We start from the raw sequence: 21,489 nt of genomic DNA, 5'->3' as shown, positions 1-21,489 counted from the left end.
TGGTTATCATGCCCCAAGGCCTTTACTGTCACTTGTAATGGCTTTAACACCAAGGTCAACACTAAGCGATAGGGAGCATTGGGCAGTCGCCAAGCTTCCTCTTTGCCCAGTATTGACTCCACTACATGATTTGGCGGTTAGCATGACATTAGTTTGCCTATTGTAGTCCACTCAAGATGCATGGGTGGTAACAAAAAGAGTGTCTAATGTATATGTCCAATAATGGGACATCCTATTTATGCATGGGTGGTAACAAAAAGAGTGTCTAATGAATATGTCCAATAATGGGACATCCTATTTATGCATACATAAAAATGCATGGAAAACAATATGCTATGCAAGAAGGATTTTGAGGGGTTCTTCAGAAAGATGGTGTAGCTATAAAAGCACATGAAATGGCTTTGCAAGCTAGCACCCCTTTAAGAATGTTTTTTGTTGTCAAGGATATGTGCTCTCATCTTACTGTGCATTGTGCGTGAGTGTTGGACTCTACGACACTCCACCAATTGTAAATTAATAGACTTCAACTCTTGTGATCATCTATTCATCATGAGTGACATGACTTTAGATATACTCAACTCTTCCAGTTTGAGAGTAAGCCTAATAACTACGACTCTTAGCACTGAGTTTATTAAGACATGAAGCTTTGGGACTAATTCTTTGCTCATTTTATGACTCAGCAGCCCGAATTTGACTATACCAAAGAGTGTTTTTTGCATCACGCGACTTGACTTTTTACATTCTTGTGCTTACTACAAACATTTCTTCAGGTAACATGTAAACATTCATTGTCATTGTCCTTCAAAGGTATCCTTATGTAGTCACAAACTGCACAATAGTCACCACCAAACATCCACCTTCCAGAGGTAAATCAGTGGGAAGAGGTACCAACCCTTCTTGAACACAATTAAACAACATAAGGAAGCCTAACCTAATTATTTGCACTCCCCCTAGAGAGTCAAGGGACTAGGATATTGTAGAGATTGGGGGGGAACCCTAAGGCTAAACCCCTATCTTCGTCATCGAGAAAAACAAAGTCCTTATTCGTGAGACCATATGTGCCATCCGTGTAATCATGTAGATTGTCTTCATCATTAGAGGCACCAATGTTTACTAAGAAGTTCACTAGACGTCTATAGTCATCTTGGTCAAAACGATAGGCTAGTGCAATGGGAGAAACGCTCTCTACTAAGTATGGATCAATCGTGGTCAAGAGACGTATCAGCCATTCTAACTCGTCGAAATTTCTCTCACGTGCTAGCGTACCTACCAAATCCCATTCACACACAAGCACCAGAAAGACGATGTGAAACACTTGTGAAAAGTAAAGAGGGTACTTCTCACCCAAGGCAGGAGTGGATGACTCTAGCGTACTAGCCATATTTGTACACACAGATAGATGATGGTTAGGTGTTTGATGACATAGGTGACTGTTTCAGTGTACCTGTGTGACATGTGTAGGTCTGGGTCAATGATTTTGACTATTATTGTGCACACTCCTTTGCTAATTTCTCGTGCTCTTTACTATTTTATCTTGTTTTTGTGAGTATAAGGGTTTATATATACATTCCCTAAGATTAGAGATTGAGAGGTCGGGGAGGAAGGTTGAGAGGGGAGTGAGTGAATGATGACTGTCAACAAACACTCCCCCTTCCATGGGTAGATCATACCTTTTGGAATGATGTCGTCACCTTTTGAAACCAATTGTTCCAATTTATTATGGGTGAAGCCTTTAACCAATAGTTTCCGACCTCCCTATGCGTATCATCTATTTGCAAGGGTGGTAAGGTACTTTCCCATGATTTTATTTGCAACGTTGTTGTAGGTGGTGAGCTTACAATGGGAGGTGCAAACTCTTTCTTGTTTGTTTGGATATGTACAATGGTAGGTGGAGGTTGTGTTGAAGCTTCTGTTTTTGTATATGAATGAAGAGCAAGAAGCTTCATTTGACTTCCCTGCTCCTGAGCTAGGTGGAACAAAATGTTCTTTCTTCGGTACCCAAACTAGCTCTGGAGCAGGTATGTAGCATTCCGTGATTTTTTACTTTCCATGATCCTCAGTTCATTTTGGAGCTACAGGATGGGCTCACATGCGTCAGGTGAAAGATAAGAGAACGATTTACATTTTGGCACCCAAATTTGATCAGTTCCTTCATAGTAGCCTTGGGCTTCCAATAGATTTTTGGGTATCCAATGCAACATTTCTTTACATTTCTTGGAGCGAGTGGGATGTCTCTTACCAGGCTTCTGTCTTTGAGCACTAGCCATGGTTGCTAAAGAAGCTTTAGGGACCCACTTGTATGTTTTTTTTGTTATATTAGGATGGGTCTTGTGTGTCTCAAGATCTATTATGGTTCAACCTCTTGGACATGCAATGTTTTGGGTTTTATTTCCTTAAGAGGAAATATCTCAGGGACTATGGCTTGAGTGGCAGGGCTAAGAGTTGGTTTCTGCGTTGTGACACCCCTGGTCCTCCAATCAATGGTGCTTTTGGTGGCTATCACCCACGTGCGTCCCAGGTTTATATTACCCTCCATAGTTCCAGCAGGCATGACCAAAAAGTCTTGAGCTACAACCCCATTATCATAACTGACAAAAGTGTGCCATATTCCAAAAACCGTAGTTTTTGTCTTGTTGACACCCTTGACTTGGATAATACTCTCAGATAGAGATGGCTTCTCTAACTAACACCATACTCCATATAACAACATATTATATTTAGCACCCGTGTATAACAAGGCGTTATATAGCACTTTCCCATAGGCGCTATTTAGCTCAATAGCGTATCGTAGAGGTGTGTGTGAGTCCAACCAATCATCCTCTGTTTCAACGTGGAATGCATGTGTAAATCCAAGGTTGGCCTCTCATGGACTTCTTATGCGTTTTTATGGCTCTTTAGCCTCAGCTTGAGCTTGTATCTTCTTCAATTTCGTTTGTGCCTTGGCTACCTTTTTTGGATGGATGGTACGTAGTTCCTCTTGGCTTAAAGGATCATAGTATCTTTTAAATTTTCTCCCATTGAGGAATCCAATGGTTTCAACTCCATCGAGAGTCTCCACACAAATGGTACCTTGCGGGGTGATTTCACATACTCTATATGGTCCTTTTGTTACATATTTCAACTTTTTCTTTTCATTATGCACTCCGTACATAAGGACTTTATCACCCACATTGATATCTTTGTTCTTTAGATGACGGGCAAACCATTTCTTCATGCTATCTTTCTCCACAAGTGCATTTAGCACAACCAATTTCCTTTCTTCATCCAACCTCTCAAGGATATATAAGCGCTCAACTAAAGGGTTACCATCCCAACCTTCTTGTCAAGCTACACATAGACTAAAATTACAAACTCCCATGGCATAACTTCTTCTTGGCCATATACCATTTTGAATGGTGTATAATTAATAGCCACTTTGTAAGAAGTACGATAAGCCCATAGAGCTGATGTAAGCTTTAAATCCAAATCTATACGATGAGCCTCTACTGTCTTTGTCAAAATGGAGTTGAGAGTTTTGTTGGTACTCTCAGCTTGGACATTTTCTTGTGGATAATAAGGTGTAGACTTGTGGTGGGATATCATGAAGTTTTTCATGAGTTCCTTTATCACTCCATTTATAAAATGAGTGCCATTGTCACACACAATCTCAAAGGGACAACCAAATCTTGTAATAATATTGTTCTCAAAGAGAAACTTGGCAGTAGACCTTGCATCAACCTTACGTGTCGCCCTGGCTCGTCCACTTTGTCACATAGTCTGTGGCAACGATAATATATTGAGATTGAGTGCTACAAGCTGTCGGACTAATTGGGCCTACAAAGTCTAGCCCCCATTTTTCAAATGGTTGAGTCACTTTAAGAGGATGTAGGAGCATCTTATCCTTTGTTGTGTGATCTTGTAATGTTGGCATTCATCACATCCTTTTGCAAAAAGTGATGCATCCTTAAATAAAGTAGGCCACCAATAGCCTGATTGCAACACCTTTCTAGCTATTGGTTCCCCTGAGAATATACCCATGTGGGCTTCTTGTAGTATGTATAAATACTCATCTTCACGGGCACATCGTCTAGGAATATCATCCTTCCCTAGCCTGTAGAGAGTTCTTGCAATGATAGAATAAGGTTCACATTCTTTTAACAGTTTTTGAGCTATGTCCTTATGAAGCTCTTTGGGTGGAAAACCATTAACTAGAAAGTTCACAATCTTCTCACTCCATTATAGCATGGTCTCGACTAGAAATAAGGAAGTATCGAGAAATTCATCATCAACTCTAGTAGGGGCTTCACCATTGGGTATGCGAGACAAATGATCCACCATGACATGTCTTTTACCAAGTCTCACCACAATGGTAAAATCAAAATCAAGGAGAATTAACAAACATCGTGTAATTATTCTCATGGAACAAGGTTTATTTACTCGATACAACAAGAATTGATGATCAACATAGAAAAAGAAATTGTTGGCCAGAAGGTAGTAGCGAAATTTCTTCACTGCATGAATCATACCTAAACCTTTCTGCTCTGTAGTGGTGTAGTTTCTCCCGGTATCATTCAATTGAAAACTTGCAAAACTAATGGGGTAGTCCAATTTATGTTCTCCTCGTTGAGCTAGAACACACCCAGTAGCAGATTTTGATGCATCAATATGCATATGGAAAATTATATTTCAATCAGGCACTCATAAAATGGGAGCACTTGTCAAGGTCTTTTTCAATGACTCATAAGCATGGTCACTGTCATAATAATCAATATCTAATGCTCCTAAATGATTTTCTCATATTAAATTGATCATTTAATGTGGGGAAGGCCACGGGAGAAAAAGCTAGAATATTGGTTAAGCTAGCAGACCGGCCACAGTAGCGATCCAAAGGAGGGAAAATAGGGATCCAAAGGGGGGGCCATCTGCAAAAGATCCATGTGCAACAATGGGCTAAAAAGACCCTAAGGTTCAGCCCATTAAGACTTCCAAAATGCTAAGGTTCCAAAATTCAAAGGTTGTGTCCAAAGGTCAAACCTAGGGAAAATTGGATGCTTTGTGTGTGCCCTAAAAGTCTTTGCACATCCCTACATGGGAGGGGGTGAGCCCTAAAGGTAGGGGATGAGAGAGAAAGACACACACACACACACACACACACAGGATCCCTTTACACAAAGGGAATGAGGGACACATGTCAGCTCCCTAGGCCAGATGCCCACAAGGTGTGCCCTATTTCTATTGGATGACCCTTGAAGTGGACCAGTGAGAATTAAGCTAGAGTAAATCTAGTTTCATTAATTTAAAAACATTTAATAAAAGAAGCCAATGAGAATTAAGTCCCTAGAAGACTATTGGGCAGTCTCCCAAGGGGTCCAATGAGCATTCAGGAGCCCCATGGCTTGCCTGATTCCTATTGGCCAGGAGGCAAAGGGGTCCAATGAGAGTTTAGTTTAATTATTTAATTACCTAAAGCTCTCACAAAAGGGGAAAGGGGGACACATGTCAGAAGGCTATCACTTATGCTGCTTAATTGTAATTGGCTTGACTTGGGGAGGGCCAATGAGGCTTGAGCAAGAGCAATTAGCAAGAGGGCTCGCCCAAGAGAGAGAGGGGGGCTGATTTTTGGAAGGCATTATCACACACACACTCACACAAGCTCATGTGTGAAGAAAGAGAAGACTATCTCTTCCCAAGCTTTAATGGAGAACTCATCACGTACTCCAAGCTTGTGAGATAGAAGCCTACATCAACACTCTCTTGGCATGTGGATGCAAATCCAACCAAGAGCCAAGCTTCAATGCATGCTCATCTCCTCTACCAAGATAATTACTAAGCTAAGCTATGCTACATATGAGCGATTATGTGAGGAGATGTACATCTTTCTCGTAAGATACTCCTTCTTCCTCTCAATCTACTCTCATACCCTGCTAGCTCTCACCATCTTCGAAGGTGTGTGAGGTCTTGGGTCTGAGAACGGGGATAATTCAAGTTGTGTTTGTTAAGTGTTTTGCTTAGTGCATGAAGTTTCCATCTTCATTGCACTAGCTAGTCTTGAAGGAACACAAAGAATTGTATTGTACAATGTCTCTCTTGATGGGAGAAACCATAATACAAAGCCTTTTGGAGGGGGGACCGGCTCCATAAAAATCCGGTCCTCAACTGTTGTCAATAGCTTAATTTCTCTCTCTTTTGAAACTATTGTCGATGCTATCTAACTAGGTGTTATGCTTTTTGCTGCTCTCTCCACCCAAGCACTCTTGTAATTCTCATTAGGAATCTATTCTAATGAAATGCCCACTATGTTCATGCTAATTTCCGCTACACATAAGTTATTAGGCCATTAAATGTTACATTGGTATCAGAGCTCAAGGTTTCTCTTTTATTGCTCAAGAAGGGAGGTCCTCAAGCTAGCTACAAATGGTTGGTATTATTAATTTCCTGTGAGTAAGTAGAATAGGGATTTTTCAGCCTTGCAGTGTGCCTGCCTTCGTGCAGTTAACGGGGCATCATCGTCGAGAGCTATGGTCTTAATAGTGGAGTCCTATGGGGCTTGCCTACGGCGTAACCACTATTGAGCTATTAGAAGCTTGACAGGATCCGGTGCTGTTTTGGTGTCGAAAGACCCTCTCTTCTATTCCTTGCAATTAATGGTATTCGAGCCACGGGTAGAGTAGCTTGAGTGCTTTTTCTAAAGGGTTAAAGAGGAGTAGCAACTAGGGCTTGAAGTGCCAAAGTACACCTAAAAAGTCTACACCTAAAAGTTGTTAGAATGGCTGACAATAGTAAAGAGAGTGAAATTAGTGTTGATAACTTTGATTTTGCTCATGAGCAAGCTACTAATGATGCTTCAATGCTTGTTAACTATCTTGTTTCTAGGCTTCAACAAGCAATGGGCAATCCATCTCTCCAAAGTGAAGTGCAACGGCAGCTCCGTGCTCACGGGATTCTCCAAGCTCATCACCATGACGAGAGAACACCTATGAAGCCTCCTTGTGAGACTACCAAAAGAGGTCTCTCTCCGATTCGGGAAGAAGAAGAGAATCCATATGAAGGGCTCAAGAATTTACTTCTTGATGATGCATCTCCTTCCCAAAGGAGAACTCAAGAGCCTCCATCGAAGGAACGAGAAGAAGCAAGTCTCCCGCCACCTCGGCGGAGATGGGTCCATGAAGACGGCGGGCTAAACACTCTCCATCACCACCAAAGCGGAGAAGACCATCACACTCTTCTCCATACCATAATTCAAAGAGGGATGATAAAAAGCAAGAGAAGAAAAAGGCGAGAAAGAGGACACCCTCTTCTCCATCTTCTTCATCCTCTTCCTCTTATGAAAGCTATGGTGAAGACGACAAAGATCAAGACAAGAAAAAGGCGAGAAATAGGTCACCCTCTTCTCCACCTTCTTCAAATTCTTCACCTTCTGAAGAAAGTGATGGTGCAACCTTTGAACCATCAAAAAGAAGAGGCCATAGGAAATCCTATGCCGCATGGAAGAGGTCGTCCAAGTTGAAGAAATTCAAAGAGGGAGGGAAGAGCATCTCTTTCCTTACCTATGATGGTACCTTTGGTGCTACGGACAAAGTCTTGGCCTTTATCCAACAATTCGATGCGGCGTTTGGAGATGAGGGCTTCACGGAGTCCTCTAAGCTACGCCATGTAGCTATGCACTTTCAAAAGTCCACCAGACAATGGTGGTCTAGCCTACGAGCCAACGGTGAAGCTCCACGAACATGGAAAGCTTTAAGAGCTTCCATTATGAAGCAGTTTTTGGCCACCGATTCCAAAGACAAAGTACTCACCGAATGGCGAAGCTTAAAGCTCTCTCCCAATGAATCTATCCACAAATATGTAGACAAGTTTTGGGACCTACAACTCAAAGCCACTGTCTTCAAAATGTTGGATTTTGGAGATTAAAATCAACAATTTTCTGCGGGCTTAACCGAAGAAATGGCGGAGTATGTCAACTCCCAAAGACCACGTACCATATCGGCAGTAATACACCACACTATGATCGCCTCTCGAATCAATTTCCAAACGGGGGCAAAAAGAAATAATAAGCCCCCGGAAAACAAGGGTTCCAATGAGCCTAAGGGGAAGGACAATGTCCAAAAGTCTCCTAAGGTAAGAATAAACTCCTTCCTGAAGAGCTTGAGCGTTACCAAAAGGATAACCGGTGTTTCAAGTGCGGCGAACAAGGGCATGCATACCGCGCTTGTCCCCAAAAGAACAACCGCCAAGATCCTCCTAGAGCTTCCTTGGTTGAAATCCAAGAGGAGGAGACTCACCAAACTCACCACAAAGGATCTCCTCTATGCCATGCTTGGGGAAAGGTAAGAGACATGATGCTTTTATTCTCTTTGACCCTGGTTCTACTCACAATTTTATATCTATAGAGTTGGCCACCAAGCTAGGAATACAATCCTACGAGATGGGAGATGTCCTACCCGCAGACACTTCCTTCAAGGGGCAAGAAGCTTCAGTCACTCCCTTAATCGGCAAATTGAGGCTTCATGTCCAAGGATCTGTGGACAAAGAGGACTTCTTTATCTCTCCTCTCAAGCATGAGGATGTAATCCTAGGGGCACCATGGTTTGACCGCCTGGCTGCCGATGTTAAATTTCTTGAAAGGAGAATCTCCTTTAAGTTCAGGGAAAAAGACATGTATATAAATGCTAAGGAAATGGGTAACACCATCCCCATTGTACATACACCAACTTTCAACAAGTCAATAAAGAGCTCTATTTCCGTGTACATGATTTTTGTTAAAGACTCTCAAAATGAACCCAATGATTTAGCAAAAGAAAATAAAAGCAACCAAAAGGAATTAGAGTTATCCAATTTTCTCAAGGGGTTTCAAGATGTTTTTATTGACGACATCCCTTGTGAGCTACCTCCTAAACGAGGTAATGATGACCATACAATTGAACTTCTTCCAGGAAGTTCACTGCCTAATAAACCTCCTTATAGAGTTTCTCAAGCTCAACAAGAGGAGATTATGTGGCAAGTGCATGAGTTAGTTGAGAAGGGTATGGTTAGTCCAAGCTCATCTCAATTTTGCTCACCTGTGCTATTAGTGCAAAATAAAGACGGCACATATCGTATGTGTGTCGACTATAGAGCACTAAATAGGATCACTATCAAGAATAGGTTTCCCGTTCCACGGGTAGAAGACCTATTTGATAAGCTACAAGGATCAACCTACTTCAGTAGGGTTGACCTAAAAAGTGGCTATCATCAAATAAGGATAGTTGATCAAGACATTGTAAAGACCGCATTTCGTACTACATTTGGTCTTTACGAATACATTGTCATGCCTTTTGGCTTGACCAATGCACCAGCCACATTCAACCACTTGATGGAGAAGCTGTTCAGGTCTCATCGAACCTTCACTGGAGTGTTCTTTGATGATATTATCATCTACTCTAATTCATTGGAGGAACACAAGCAACACCTCCAGGTAATATTTCAAGTTTTAAGAGAGAATAAACTTTATGTTAATCGAAAGAAAGGTGAATTTTTCTTGCAAGAGATTCAGTATTTAGGTCACATTATCTCTCAAGATGGCATCCAAATGGATCCATCCAAGTTAGAGGTAATAAAAGGATGGCCTAAACCAAGGAATCTTCATGAACTAAGAAGCTTCATAGGTATGTGTGCATACTATAGACGCTTCATAGAAAAGTTCTCACAAATTGCGGGACCATTACATGACCTAACAAAGAAAAGCGTTAGGTATACATGGTCTGCTAAGGAGAACAATGCTTTCGAAAAGCTTATCTCTCAACCTGTGCTTACACTACCGGATCTCTCAAAACCATTTGAGGTCCAATGCGATGCTTGTGGTGATTTCCTTGGAGCTGTTTTGCTCCAAGAAGGGCACGCCATAGGCTATGAGAGTTGAAGGCTCGACCCTGTTGAGCAAGCTCTAGGCATATACGAAAAGGAACTCCTTGCAGTTCTACATGCCTTAGACTCATGGAAGCACTATTTATTGGGGACTCCTTTCATTCTGCGAACGGATCACCAAAGTCTTAAGTACTTCATGACGCAGACCAAGCTCTCCGACAAACAAATGAGGTGGGCAAATTTCCTTTCGCAATTTCATTTTCATATTGCTCACATTTCTGGCAAGCATAATCAAGTAGCTGATGCACTCTCAAGACGGCCGAGAGTGAATGCGGTTTCCATAGCAACTCACAATGATGTATCTTCAATGATAGATGAGTATGTTATTGATCCCGATTTTAGAGATGTGATCTCAGCCCTTGCATTAGGGAAGAAAGAAGAACCATTTACTTTACAAGATGGTTATCTTCTCTATGGCAATAGACTATGCGTTACTAACTCACTACGTGAGAAAGTAATGTATGAATCTCATGCTCCACCTTATGTGGGGCATAGAGGGATTCAATCTACCTTAAAGGGAATTGAAACATATTTCTATTGGCCTACCATGAAAGTGAACATACAAGAGTATGTTTCCAAATGTGTGGTATGCCAAAAGACAAAATTTGATAGAGGGAAGCAACTTAATTTTTCTTCAACCCTTGCCAATCCCTAATTCACCATGGGAGAGCATATCCATGGATTTTATCTTTGGATTGCCTCAGTCTATCCATGGGAATACGGGAATATGGACGATAGTAGACAGGTTTAGTAAACAAGCTCAGTTTATACCTGTCAAAAAGACTAACAAAGCCCATCAAATGGCAACCCTCTTTATTTCACAAATTTTCAAGTACCATGGCTTGCCCATGTCCATAGTGTCGGATAGAGATCCTAGAATGACCAATAATTTCTGGAAGGGTCTCTTTGAGAATTTAGGAACAAGGCTAAACTTCTCTTCAGCCTATCATCCACAAACTGATGGCCAAAGTGAAATAGCTAACCTAACCATTCTCGATCTACTAAAAGCCTATGTAACGGAAGTAGATCAAAGATCCCAATGGGAGCAGTACTTACCCTTAGTGGAGTATGCTTACAATAACACTGTACATACTTCCATGGGAAAAGCACCTTTCGAGGTAATTGAGGGAAGATCAAAAAGTCCCTTGCTACTTAAGGTACATGGGAAGATCTTCGCTGCAGATGAGTATAGCCGAGACCTACAAGAATCTTTCCAAAAGATTAAGGATGCTATCTCTATCTCACAGCAAAGGCAAAAGGCTGCTGCTGACAAGCACAAAAGAGCCCAAGCCTTTAACGAAAACGATTGGGTCTTGTTAAAGTTTCCCAAGGCTCGATTAAGTCACACAACGGGCAAGAATCCTACGGGGCACCAAAAGTACTATGCTAAACTAGCAAAAAGGTACTATGGTCCCTTTCAGATTCTTAGGCCAATCAATGAGATGGCCTATCAACTCAAGTTGCCCAATCATTGTCTCATACACAATGCTTTTCATGTGAGCCTATTAAAGCCTTACAAAGGAGAGCCACCTCAAGAACCAACTATTGAAGACCCACCGGAGATCGAGGACCAAGAAGAGGTGCTGTAGCCCGAGTCCATTCTCCGACATGAAGACAAGGTACTAAGAGGCGGTAAGACTATCCGACGATATCTTATTAAGTTTAAGAATTATCCTTTTGAAGATGCTAGATGGATGCAAGGCATACAATTAAAGGATAACCTAAACCTTGTCAATGCTTACAATGCTTCCCAAGAGTAAGCAAATGTACAAAATGTTGAAAATGAACAAAATTTTTGTCTTATAAGACTCTCTTTTTCTTTATTTGTGCACAAAAATGAAGTAGTATGCATGCTTAGATCAAGTTTGCGGAGACGACGTCTCCCAAACACCAAGTAGAGCTTGTCACTCTACTATGGAAGACTGATAGGACTAATGTGCAGACATGCTTGCGGCAGCCTCAGGCTCTCAAGTGCCAAATGGACTAGTCATCCATTGTGGAATGATGTCGTAGGGTAACATAGGGATCCTCTACCCGCTAAGAAAAGGACTCATGAACATGCTTTATCTTCTCTACACCATAGTCGAGGAAGACTATGATTTCAAGAGAGAGGTAATGTCATAATAATCAATATCTAATTCTCCTAAATGATTTTCTCATATTAAACTGATCATTTAATGTGGGGAAGGCCAGGGGAGAAAAAGCTAGAATATTGGTTAAGCTAGCAGACCGGCCACAGTAGCGATCCAAAGGAGGGAAAATAGGGATCCAAAGGGGGGGCCATTTGCAAAAGAGCCATGTGCAACAATGGGCTAAAAAGACCCTAAGGTTCAGCCCATTAAGACTTCCAAAATGCTAAGGTTCCAAAATTCAAAGGTTGTGTCCAAAGGTCAACCCTAGGGAAAATTGGATGCTTTGTGTGTGCCCTAAAAGTCTTTGCACATCCCTACATGGGAGGGGGCGAGCCCTAAATGTAGGGGATGAGAGAGAAAGCCACACACACACACAGGCTCCCTTTACACAAAGGGAATGAGGGACACATGTCAGCTCCCTAGGCCAGATGCCCACAAGGTGTGCCCAATTTCTATTGGATGACCCTTGAAGTGGACCAATGAGAATTAAGCTAGAGTAAATCTAGTTTAATTAATTTAAAAACATTTAATAAAAGAAACCAATGAGAATTAAGTCTCCTAGAAGACTATTGGGCAGTCTCCCAAGGGGTCCAATGAGCATTCAAGAGCCCCATGGCTTGCCTGATCCCTATTGGCCAGGAGGCAAAGGGGTCCAATGAGAGTTTAGTTTAATTATTTAATTACCTAAAGCTCTCACAAAAGGGGAAAGGGGGACACATGTCAGAAGGCTATCACTTATGCTGCTTAATTGTAATTGGCTTGACTTGGGGAGGGCCAATGAGGCTTGAGCAAGAACAATTAGCAAGAGGGCTCGCCCAAGAGAGAGAGGGGGGCTGATTTTTGGAAGGCATTATCACACACACAATCACACAAGCTCATGTGTGAAGAAAGAGAAGACTATCTCTTCCCAAGCTTTAATGGAGAACTCATCACGTACTCCAAGCTTGTGAGATAGAAGCCTACATCAACACTCTCTTGGCATGTGGATGCAAATCCAACCAAGAGCCAAGCTTCAATGCATGCTCATCTCCTCTACCAAGATAATTACTAAGCTAAGCTATGCTACATATGAGCGATTATGTGAGGAGATGTACATCTTTCTCGTAAGATACTCCTTCTTCCTCTCAATCTACTCTCATACCCTGCTAGCTCTCACCATCTTCGAAGGTGTGTGAGGTCTTGGGTCTGAGAACGGGGATAATTCAAGTTGTGTTTGTTAAGTGTTTTGCTTAGTGCATGAAGTTTCCATCTTCATTGCACTAGCTAGTCTTGAAGGAACACAAAGAATTGTATTGTACAATGTCTCTCTTGATGGGAGAAACCATAATACAAAGCCTTTTGGAGGGGGGACTGGCTCCATGAAAATCCGGTCCTCAACAGTTGTCAATAGCTCAATTTCTCTCTCTTTTGAAATTATTGTCGATGCTATCTAACTAGGTGTTATGCTTTTTGTTGCTCTCTCCACCCAAGCACTCTTGTAATTCTCATTAGGAATCTATTCTAATGAAATGCCCACTTTGTTCATGCTAATTTCCGCTACACATAAGTTATTAGGCCATTAAATGTTACAGTCACACTCCGCGGTTCAGTGGAACTCAATAAGAAGCTTGTACAAAGGGAGAGCTATCTGGGTAAAGTTTAAAATAAACCGTCGACAGTAATAACCAACATGGCCCATGAACCATTGCACTCCTTTATATTTTGTAGGTGGTGACAATTCAGCAATGGATTTAATTTTTCTTTCATCTATGGAAATCCCATTGTTGGACACTATATGCCCTAAAATGACTCCATGTTTAACCCAAAATTGGCATTTGAAAGGGTTTAAGGTGATGCGATACAATCTGCACTTCTCAAACACTTTTTGTAAGCATGATAGATGTTATTTCCAAGAGGAATAAACACAAAGGTCATCTAAGAAAGCTTCACAAAACTCCCTCACATATTCTCTAAAAGCAGTGTTTATTAATCTTTGAAAGGTAGCAGGGGCATTGGTTAAGCCAAAATACACAACACGAAATGCGAACACTCCAAATTCGGTTATAAAGGTTGTTTAAGCTTGGTCCTCTAGCGCAATTGTAATTTGATTGTAGCCAGAGTACCCATCTAAAAAACTATAAGTTTCCTTGCCTACAACTCTCTCAAGCATATGTTCTGAATATGGCAAGGGGTAATGGTCCCTCCTAGTGGTGGCATTGACCTTCTTGAGATCCACGTACACTTTGAGTTTCCCATCCTTTTTTGGCACAATCACTATTGGAGACACCCATTCTGAGTGCTCAATAGGGTATATCAATCCGCATTTCACAAGCTTTTCAATCTCTTCTTGAACGATCTTTGCATATTTAGGATTCATTGAGTAGGGTTGTTATTGAACTGGTTTAGCCATGCTATTCATGGGGATTGTGTGTTGCACCACGGAAGGTGGAACACCTTTCATATCATGATATGTCCAAGAAAATATATACCTAACTTCCTTGAGAAGTTCTTTAAGTACACACTCCTCAGTCTCTATTAGATCTTGGGCAATGAAAACAGGTTTGGACTCTTCTCCTAGGTCTCCTAACTCTATTTCCTTAACTATCGTTAGACCATCATAAAATCCATTGCTTCCATCGATAGTTTTTCTTTGAGTCTTTGTATACACAACCTTACGTTCCTCTGTTGTGTAGGATTTGAAATGTTCAAGTGCAGGGTGTAAGTCTGTGGGGTTCTGTTGTTCTGTGGACTATTATTTCACTTCCGATTCTTTTTAGTGTTGAGCTAACTCTCGATTTTGTCATCTCCTTATAGTATGGCTCAGCTTTGGCTTCTGTGTAGCTTCTACTTGTGAAATGTCAATGGGTTGTGGACTACACCACATAACGCTTTGAAGGTATTCACACCAGTTATCTACCAACTTCCGATGAGCATCACATGCGCCTATATAATTAAGCCATTCTGCAGTAGATTTCTTTTCATTTATTCTAGTACCCACATTTTCTTGATATCGTCGCCTCTTATATCTCTTACTCTTCTTGTCAATTTTTTTGTTACGGTCGATCTCTAGTGAAGAGTCACTAGATGAATCGCTACTTGTGTCTTCTGCTCCCTTGGATAGATTGTCATCTAGGGTACCACTGGGCCCTAAACAGTTTTTCCCCACATTTGCACTAAGATTTAACTCGGATTCTTTGTCCTCAGAGTCAATTTCAATTGATGATTCTAACTCAAAACCGTGTGGGCTATAGTCTTGTGAGATGCTACTGGTTCCAATCCCAGTCAAACCTTCATCTTGTAGGTCATCAGAAGGTATATGCATTGCTTCTATAATATTTAAGGGTACAAGTGGTGGCATTTCATCCCCCCCAAGTGTTACCCAGGCCGTCCCCCTGTTTCTCCAAGTGTCTATGGTTGCTGCTAGGTGGACCCAATCCACATTGTTCGACTCAGTCATCCCAGGTAGTACATCCATATAAGGAGAATCTTCCCCAACATCAATGTTCGCTTTACACGTGTAACAATATTGCAATGGGGCCAAGTGAATCGTGGTGTCAGATCTATGATCAATTATAAACCTATTTTCTAGAGGATGTGCTCGACCAGTTACAAGATCCACTCAAATGACAGAATCTTGGAACTACAAGGAGACATGGTGTTTAGACCAGTCATGCACCATTTTTGCTTCCCTCATGAAAGGACGTCATAATATCATCTCAAACGCCATAGTGTGCTTGGAGAAATCCATAACAATGGAGGTAATTCTTATTTTATGTCCAAAGACCTTGATCTTGAGATCTTCTAGCATCCCAATAGGTTTAACAGTAGACCCATTGGCCATCTTTACTAGTATGGTTGTGGCTCCAAGGTGAGGTCTTCCCATAGTTTCTCAACAATTTCTAGTCACAATGCTAACCCGAGTACCAACATAAAGGATTCCCTTCACAGTTAATCCCTTGGTAGTGATTGATATGGTTGCATTGGATTCATCGCCCTCAAAGTATTGTCCCAACTTGCTAACAGGTATTTCTACCACAGGATTCTCATCTAGGTTGGGTTGTGGATCTAAGTGTTCCTCCTCTATTGGCATCTCCCTAGCTCCATCCATCTGTGAAAATTGTGGTACCCCCAACCTTCAGTTCTCCATTGAGGAAAGCTTGAAGAGCTAAGAATAGCTCATGGTCTCCATATAGTTTGGACATGATGGTGGTTCTAACTTCTGAAGCCATGAAATCCATCAATTTGGTGATATTTAACGGCACCTTTTGGGCTTTAGTCCCTTGACGTGGGAAAGATGGGATCTCCATTTCTTTGATAGGATTAGGTAATCCCTCTATAAACATTCTTTCCAACAAGAAGTAAGTACGCCCACTTTCCCATGACTTTAAGTCACTTTCTTCTTGGATGACACTAGGTATGGCTAGAGGTCTATGGACTTTGTGAGGTTGTTGTTGGGTAGGGAACAATGTGTCTGTAATCTGGACCTGCCTAGGTACTGTTTCTAGATCCCTTTGGGTATCTTCTACCAACATCCTTAATTTCTTGACTCGCTCGATCTCCTTTGTATGGTTTGGGTAAGTTCCTATCTTCTTCTTGGATACTGGCCATTGTGGCTCATGAAAATCTTCCTTGCTGGTTTCTTTCTTAGTGTTTTTTTTGGTCCCCATGGTTTCACCTGAATCAAAATCCTCTTTAGCGTCGTTCATATATACAGGGTCGTCACCAATCCCTATGTTGGTCTTTGAACTCGGGTCTGGGACTTTGCTGCTCTTTGCGATCTGTTCCTTCGTGTTTTCTTCTTCTTCTGAGATTGGGAAATTGATGCCATGTCTCTTTCTTCAAGAATATACTTTTGTATTTGGAGCATCGATCATGTGAGTACATTTATTGGTACCACAGGTGTACTTTCTGATGGCTCCTCGGCAACCTCAATCAAGTTTAATGGTGTGATCTTCGGCGCATTTGGATTATTTGGACATTGGGCAATCAAATGATTTATGCCACATCGATTACACATGAGTATTAGCATTGTAGATGTGTTTTCTTGATTGGTTTGCATTAGTGTGGCATTATTTTGTAGCCTAATAGGACAATCGTCCACATGATGTGGACCTCCACACTCATAACATTGAAGAGGTGGTCTCTTAGCAGTGTAATTGATATTTTGGCCTCTTGCAGCAAGAGCAGCTACTTGATAGACAGGTTTGACTTGTCTCCAATAGTCCTCCATGTAGTATTGTGGACTTTCTTTAAGCACATCAATCCCATGGGCAATATTAGGGTCTATATCTTCCTCATAGCCTTCCAAACAAGCAATAGATGGCTCACAACCCACTTGATTCACATAAGTGATTCTTGGATGTGGTGGTTGCGGTCCTAGCACTCGAGGTGGTAAGGGTGTTGTTTCAATAACATTTTCGTCCCTAGGGACCATATGTTGTGATGTTTGTTCAAGACGTGGGTCCGGAATCAATGCAGGCACTTGAGGTGTGTCTTTCCATGCTAAGGTTGGTCTATTGGCCATCGTGCACTTAAATACTATGCAATCCTTAGCTTGATGACCATACCTCCCACATGCATTGAAATTCCCATTGAGTTTTACTCTAAAAGTAGGGCATTCACTGGTACTATGCGGACCATAGCATATTGAGCACCATTGTTGCTCCCTTCTTGGATACATAAGATTGTTTTGGAGAGCACGATTGTCTCTAAGACTCTCTTAAATGGCCTTAATGAGATATGCTAAAGTCATCTCAGATATCTTTGGCTCCTTAGCAATAGGCTTTAGGGTCATTGGTTGATGCCTCGATGCTTGAGAGCTAGTAAATTAAGGCTCAATGGACACTCTTTCTCCTTGAATCATTAAATTATCCTCCAATTGGATTGCATTGGTGGTGACTGCTTCCCAAGTTGTAATACCTCTAATGACTAGGCCATCGTAGATATCCTCATGTCGTAATTCCCTAATGAATCTATCAACCAATTGGTTATTATTGAAGCGCTCATTTGGATTGCAACGAGAATTAAAATGCTTCAAGCGACTAATAAAGTCTCTCACGGACTCTCCTTCCTCTCGTTGGGCTTTCTAGAGCTGAGATGCTACACCTCAAAGCACTCCCTCTTGTATGTATTCTTTCAAGAACAATCTCCTAAGAGTAGGGTAAATTGTTCTTTCTTCCACCCTTAGGGTTCTATACCAATCCACAGCCTTTCCACTTAAGGTCAGGCTTAAAGCATTACTCTTATGCACGTCATTGTGTTCTCCTAGGGAATTGCATTTTTGTTCAAACACTTTGATATGCTTTCTCACATCCCCATATCCACTAAATTTTTGTGTGAGCTTGGCTATTTGTACTGCCTTACTTCTAGGCTCCCTATTAGGTGTGTTACGCATATTCTCAGCAATAGATCGACCGATAGATTGAGAAAATTTTTCCAAGTCACCTAAGTGAGTAGGCACCGTGGGTGAAGGCGCTCCAAAGACTCCATGTGGAGTACGTATTGGAATTGGGCTTGGCGCATAGGAAGCCCTTGGGTTCCAAGTTTCGTACAGCACTATGCCATTGGGTGGCCCAAAGTTCATATGTGTGGCCTAGGGCATAGCAAACGTGGTAGTTGGTATGGCCTCATAAGGGCTTGGATGTTGTGGTCATGGAGCAATGGTTGTTGAAACCATGGGAGGGATAGGAGTTACATGAGCACGAGAACCCATAGGTGTATATGATTGGTACACACTTGTAGGTACTATTGCAGGCATTGAGCTACCATGTAGCAGTGCTTTACTAACAAATGAGGTCCATGGCGTATTCCTTGTCATGCCCATCACTGGGGTAGGCATGGTAGCCGTGGTGTCATCAAGAGAAAGATGAGCTAGACTTGGAAAGATAAATCTATCACTTGTGGGCTCAGATAACCCTATGAATGACATCACAAAATCTTTGTTGTTGCTCCTCTATGCTAGTACTACCTGATGTTGATTGTAGGACATCTAACCAACACACATGATAGATGTGACCTGTGTATAGGTCGGTCAGAGTTTCCGTTGTAGTTTGTACTCCCAGTTCTCATTTAGGAATTCTCCATCTAAGATTGAGATGTTAGCGGTCTCCTTTGAACTAGATGCAATGTGGCTCTCTATGGGTTGGCCCTTAGTGGTCGCTAATTCAAGAGCACTCGATTGCTCTCCTAGCATGGATGTTGACATAGGGGCTTTTGCTTTTAACTCTCTTTGTTGCTCTGCCCTACGTAAGCTCTCGATTTTCTTTTTCCTAGCCACAATGATATACCACTCAAGCTCTTGCACTTCGGCAAGGCTTCTACCATCATGTAATAGTAACCTCGAAGGGGAATAGCTCTGAAGAGTCAAGGGGTGCAATGAATGGAGTATTCACATGCACACTCTCCAAGAGAGTGGGGTCTACATTGGTCATGAATGATGAATTTACTTCCCCATCCCCTTCATTTACATCGTTAGCTCCATGTTTGGAGCGAGTGGCTCTACTAAAATTTTCCTTCAAGTGGCTAAGCACGCTCCGCCAAGACCGTGGGCCCATGGCATGCATGTCTTGGCTTGAGCTATCGGGATTAGGCATCAAGTAATCCTCCATGACGTTGTAGTCAGAGCTCGGGGAGGTCACCTAATAAAAATGTAACCTATCACGTGAGTTCAACAGAAGGGCATTTAAAGTTGTTGAAGCTTACAGAAATATATATACAGAAGGGCTTACTTTTTCAAATTTGAAAAAAAACTTACAGATTTTAAAAGAAAAGGGTACATTATATTCTTAACAAAATTAACAGATAAGGGGTTTTACAAACATTTCTTGAACGCACGTGATATGGTAGTTTTACACATAGTGAACCCCCCGAGAGTCAGAGGAAGAGTCACTAGACGCAATATGTAGGTCATGAGTGGTACTACTTTAGGTTCCCACTGAGGGTCTAGAGCCTAAGGTGGAGAAATAATGAGGGCCCGCATAAACGGAGACACTCTCTATATGCTCGTCCTCTAGAACACGACCAGAGTATAGGTGCATGTGACCTCAATACTCTAGAAGTGTTGGCGAGTGCCCGTGAAGGCCGCTCACCTAGGTTTTTGGGCATTTGCAACTCAAATTTACCCTCAATTTTTTTGCTTTTATGGTCTTTTTTTCAAACCAAGTCACGGAATATTGCATGTGATAGCTCAAAACGAGTGTCTTGGTTAGAGGGATGTGCCATGCTTTATAGCTCCCGATTTGGTTACATACAGCCCTCGAAATCCTAAAACTAGTCTTTTCCTAGGTAGGGAGAGGGCTAGATTTAGTAAGTCCAAAGGGTGAGTGTGAAGGGGATGGTGGAGGACTTGAGGAACTTGTCCCACATGCCCTCCTTTCACTTGAGGTCCTAGTCTTTATATATAAAGTAGTGTGTATAGTATGTCATAAGACTAAGGATTGAGGCCCGGGCCAGGGCCCGGGCCCGGGCTTGGGCTTGGGCTTGGGGAAAGATCCCAATCCCTTCCTTTTAAAGTAATATTTTTTTATTTTCTTTTTTGTTTTGGGTTTTCTTTTTGGTCTCAATATGTTCGAGCGTTTTTTTATATTTTAACTATTTTAAAAAAACTTTTTTATAAAATCTTTTTCTGAGGATAATGTGGCCGCGTGGATGCCAAGCTCCCACGCGCACACACTAGCTCCTAGGAGCTTTGTCTAACCTCCTTGCAGCTAGTTAACAAATAATTAACACTAACTACCTCTGCTAACACACTGTCTAACACAGTACACTGCACACTCACAGACAGTCAACTCTATTGCTCACCGTCTACTCTACTTCTCACTGTCTACACTCACTAACATATCTACTATACTTGCACATTACAGATCTTGCAGAACTATCAAGAACAAGTACAATGCAGCACTAACAGAAGCTTACAGCCACCACTAACCGAAGATAACAAAAACCATCTAATCTGCCCATTGCAACCACTTAACAGTTGTCACACAAGCAAAAAACAGAAAACAGATGGAAGAAAGGCTTCCAGAGGTAGCACTGAGTGCTCCTCAAGCTTAACGCAAGGAAATCCCTGACAGTGGCGCCAAAAATATGCGCTTTGTCGTACGTATCGAAGGCTGGGAACTTGCCTGTGCACTATGTACGAGCCTCGAAAGGCTACAAGCACACAACCAGAGAGTCCTAGCAAGCTCAAAGAAACAGTGGTGTGTCACTTGCACCGCTCAATGCTACCATCGTAAAGGATCCTGTGCTGCAAAGAAGAGGGAGCCACCGCCGATGCTGCTGTAATGCTCCATCACACTCTCTCTCTCTCTCTCTCTCTCTCTCTCTCTCTCTCTCTCTAGCATACACGCACAAACATACAAACATAAGCACACAAAGGAGAAGGAGAGAGAGATGGAGCAAGAGAACTTCTTAGCTTACACCTCCAAGAATGAGGATTTTTTTGTCAAATTGACCTTTTATAAGAGTTTGATCCATTCACACATGGGTGCCACAGTGG

The sequence above is a fragment of the Adiantum capillus-veneris genome, chromosome 15, assembly GCF_014529385.1.
Source record: "Adiantum capillus-veneris isolate H3 chromosome 15, ASM1452938v2, whole genome shotgun sequence".
In the NCBI taxonomy this organism is placed as follows: domain Eukaryota; kingdom Viridiplantae; phylum Streptophyta; class Polypodiopsida; order Polypodiales; family Pteridaceae; genus Adiantum; species Adiantum capillus-veneris.
Note: the sequence above shows the minus strand (reverse complement) of the source record.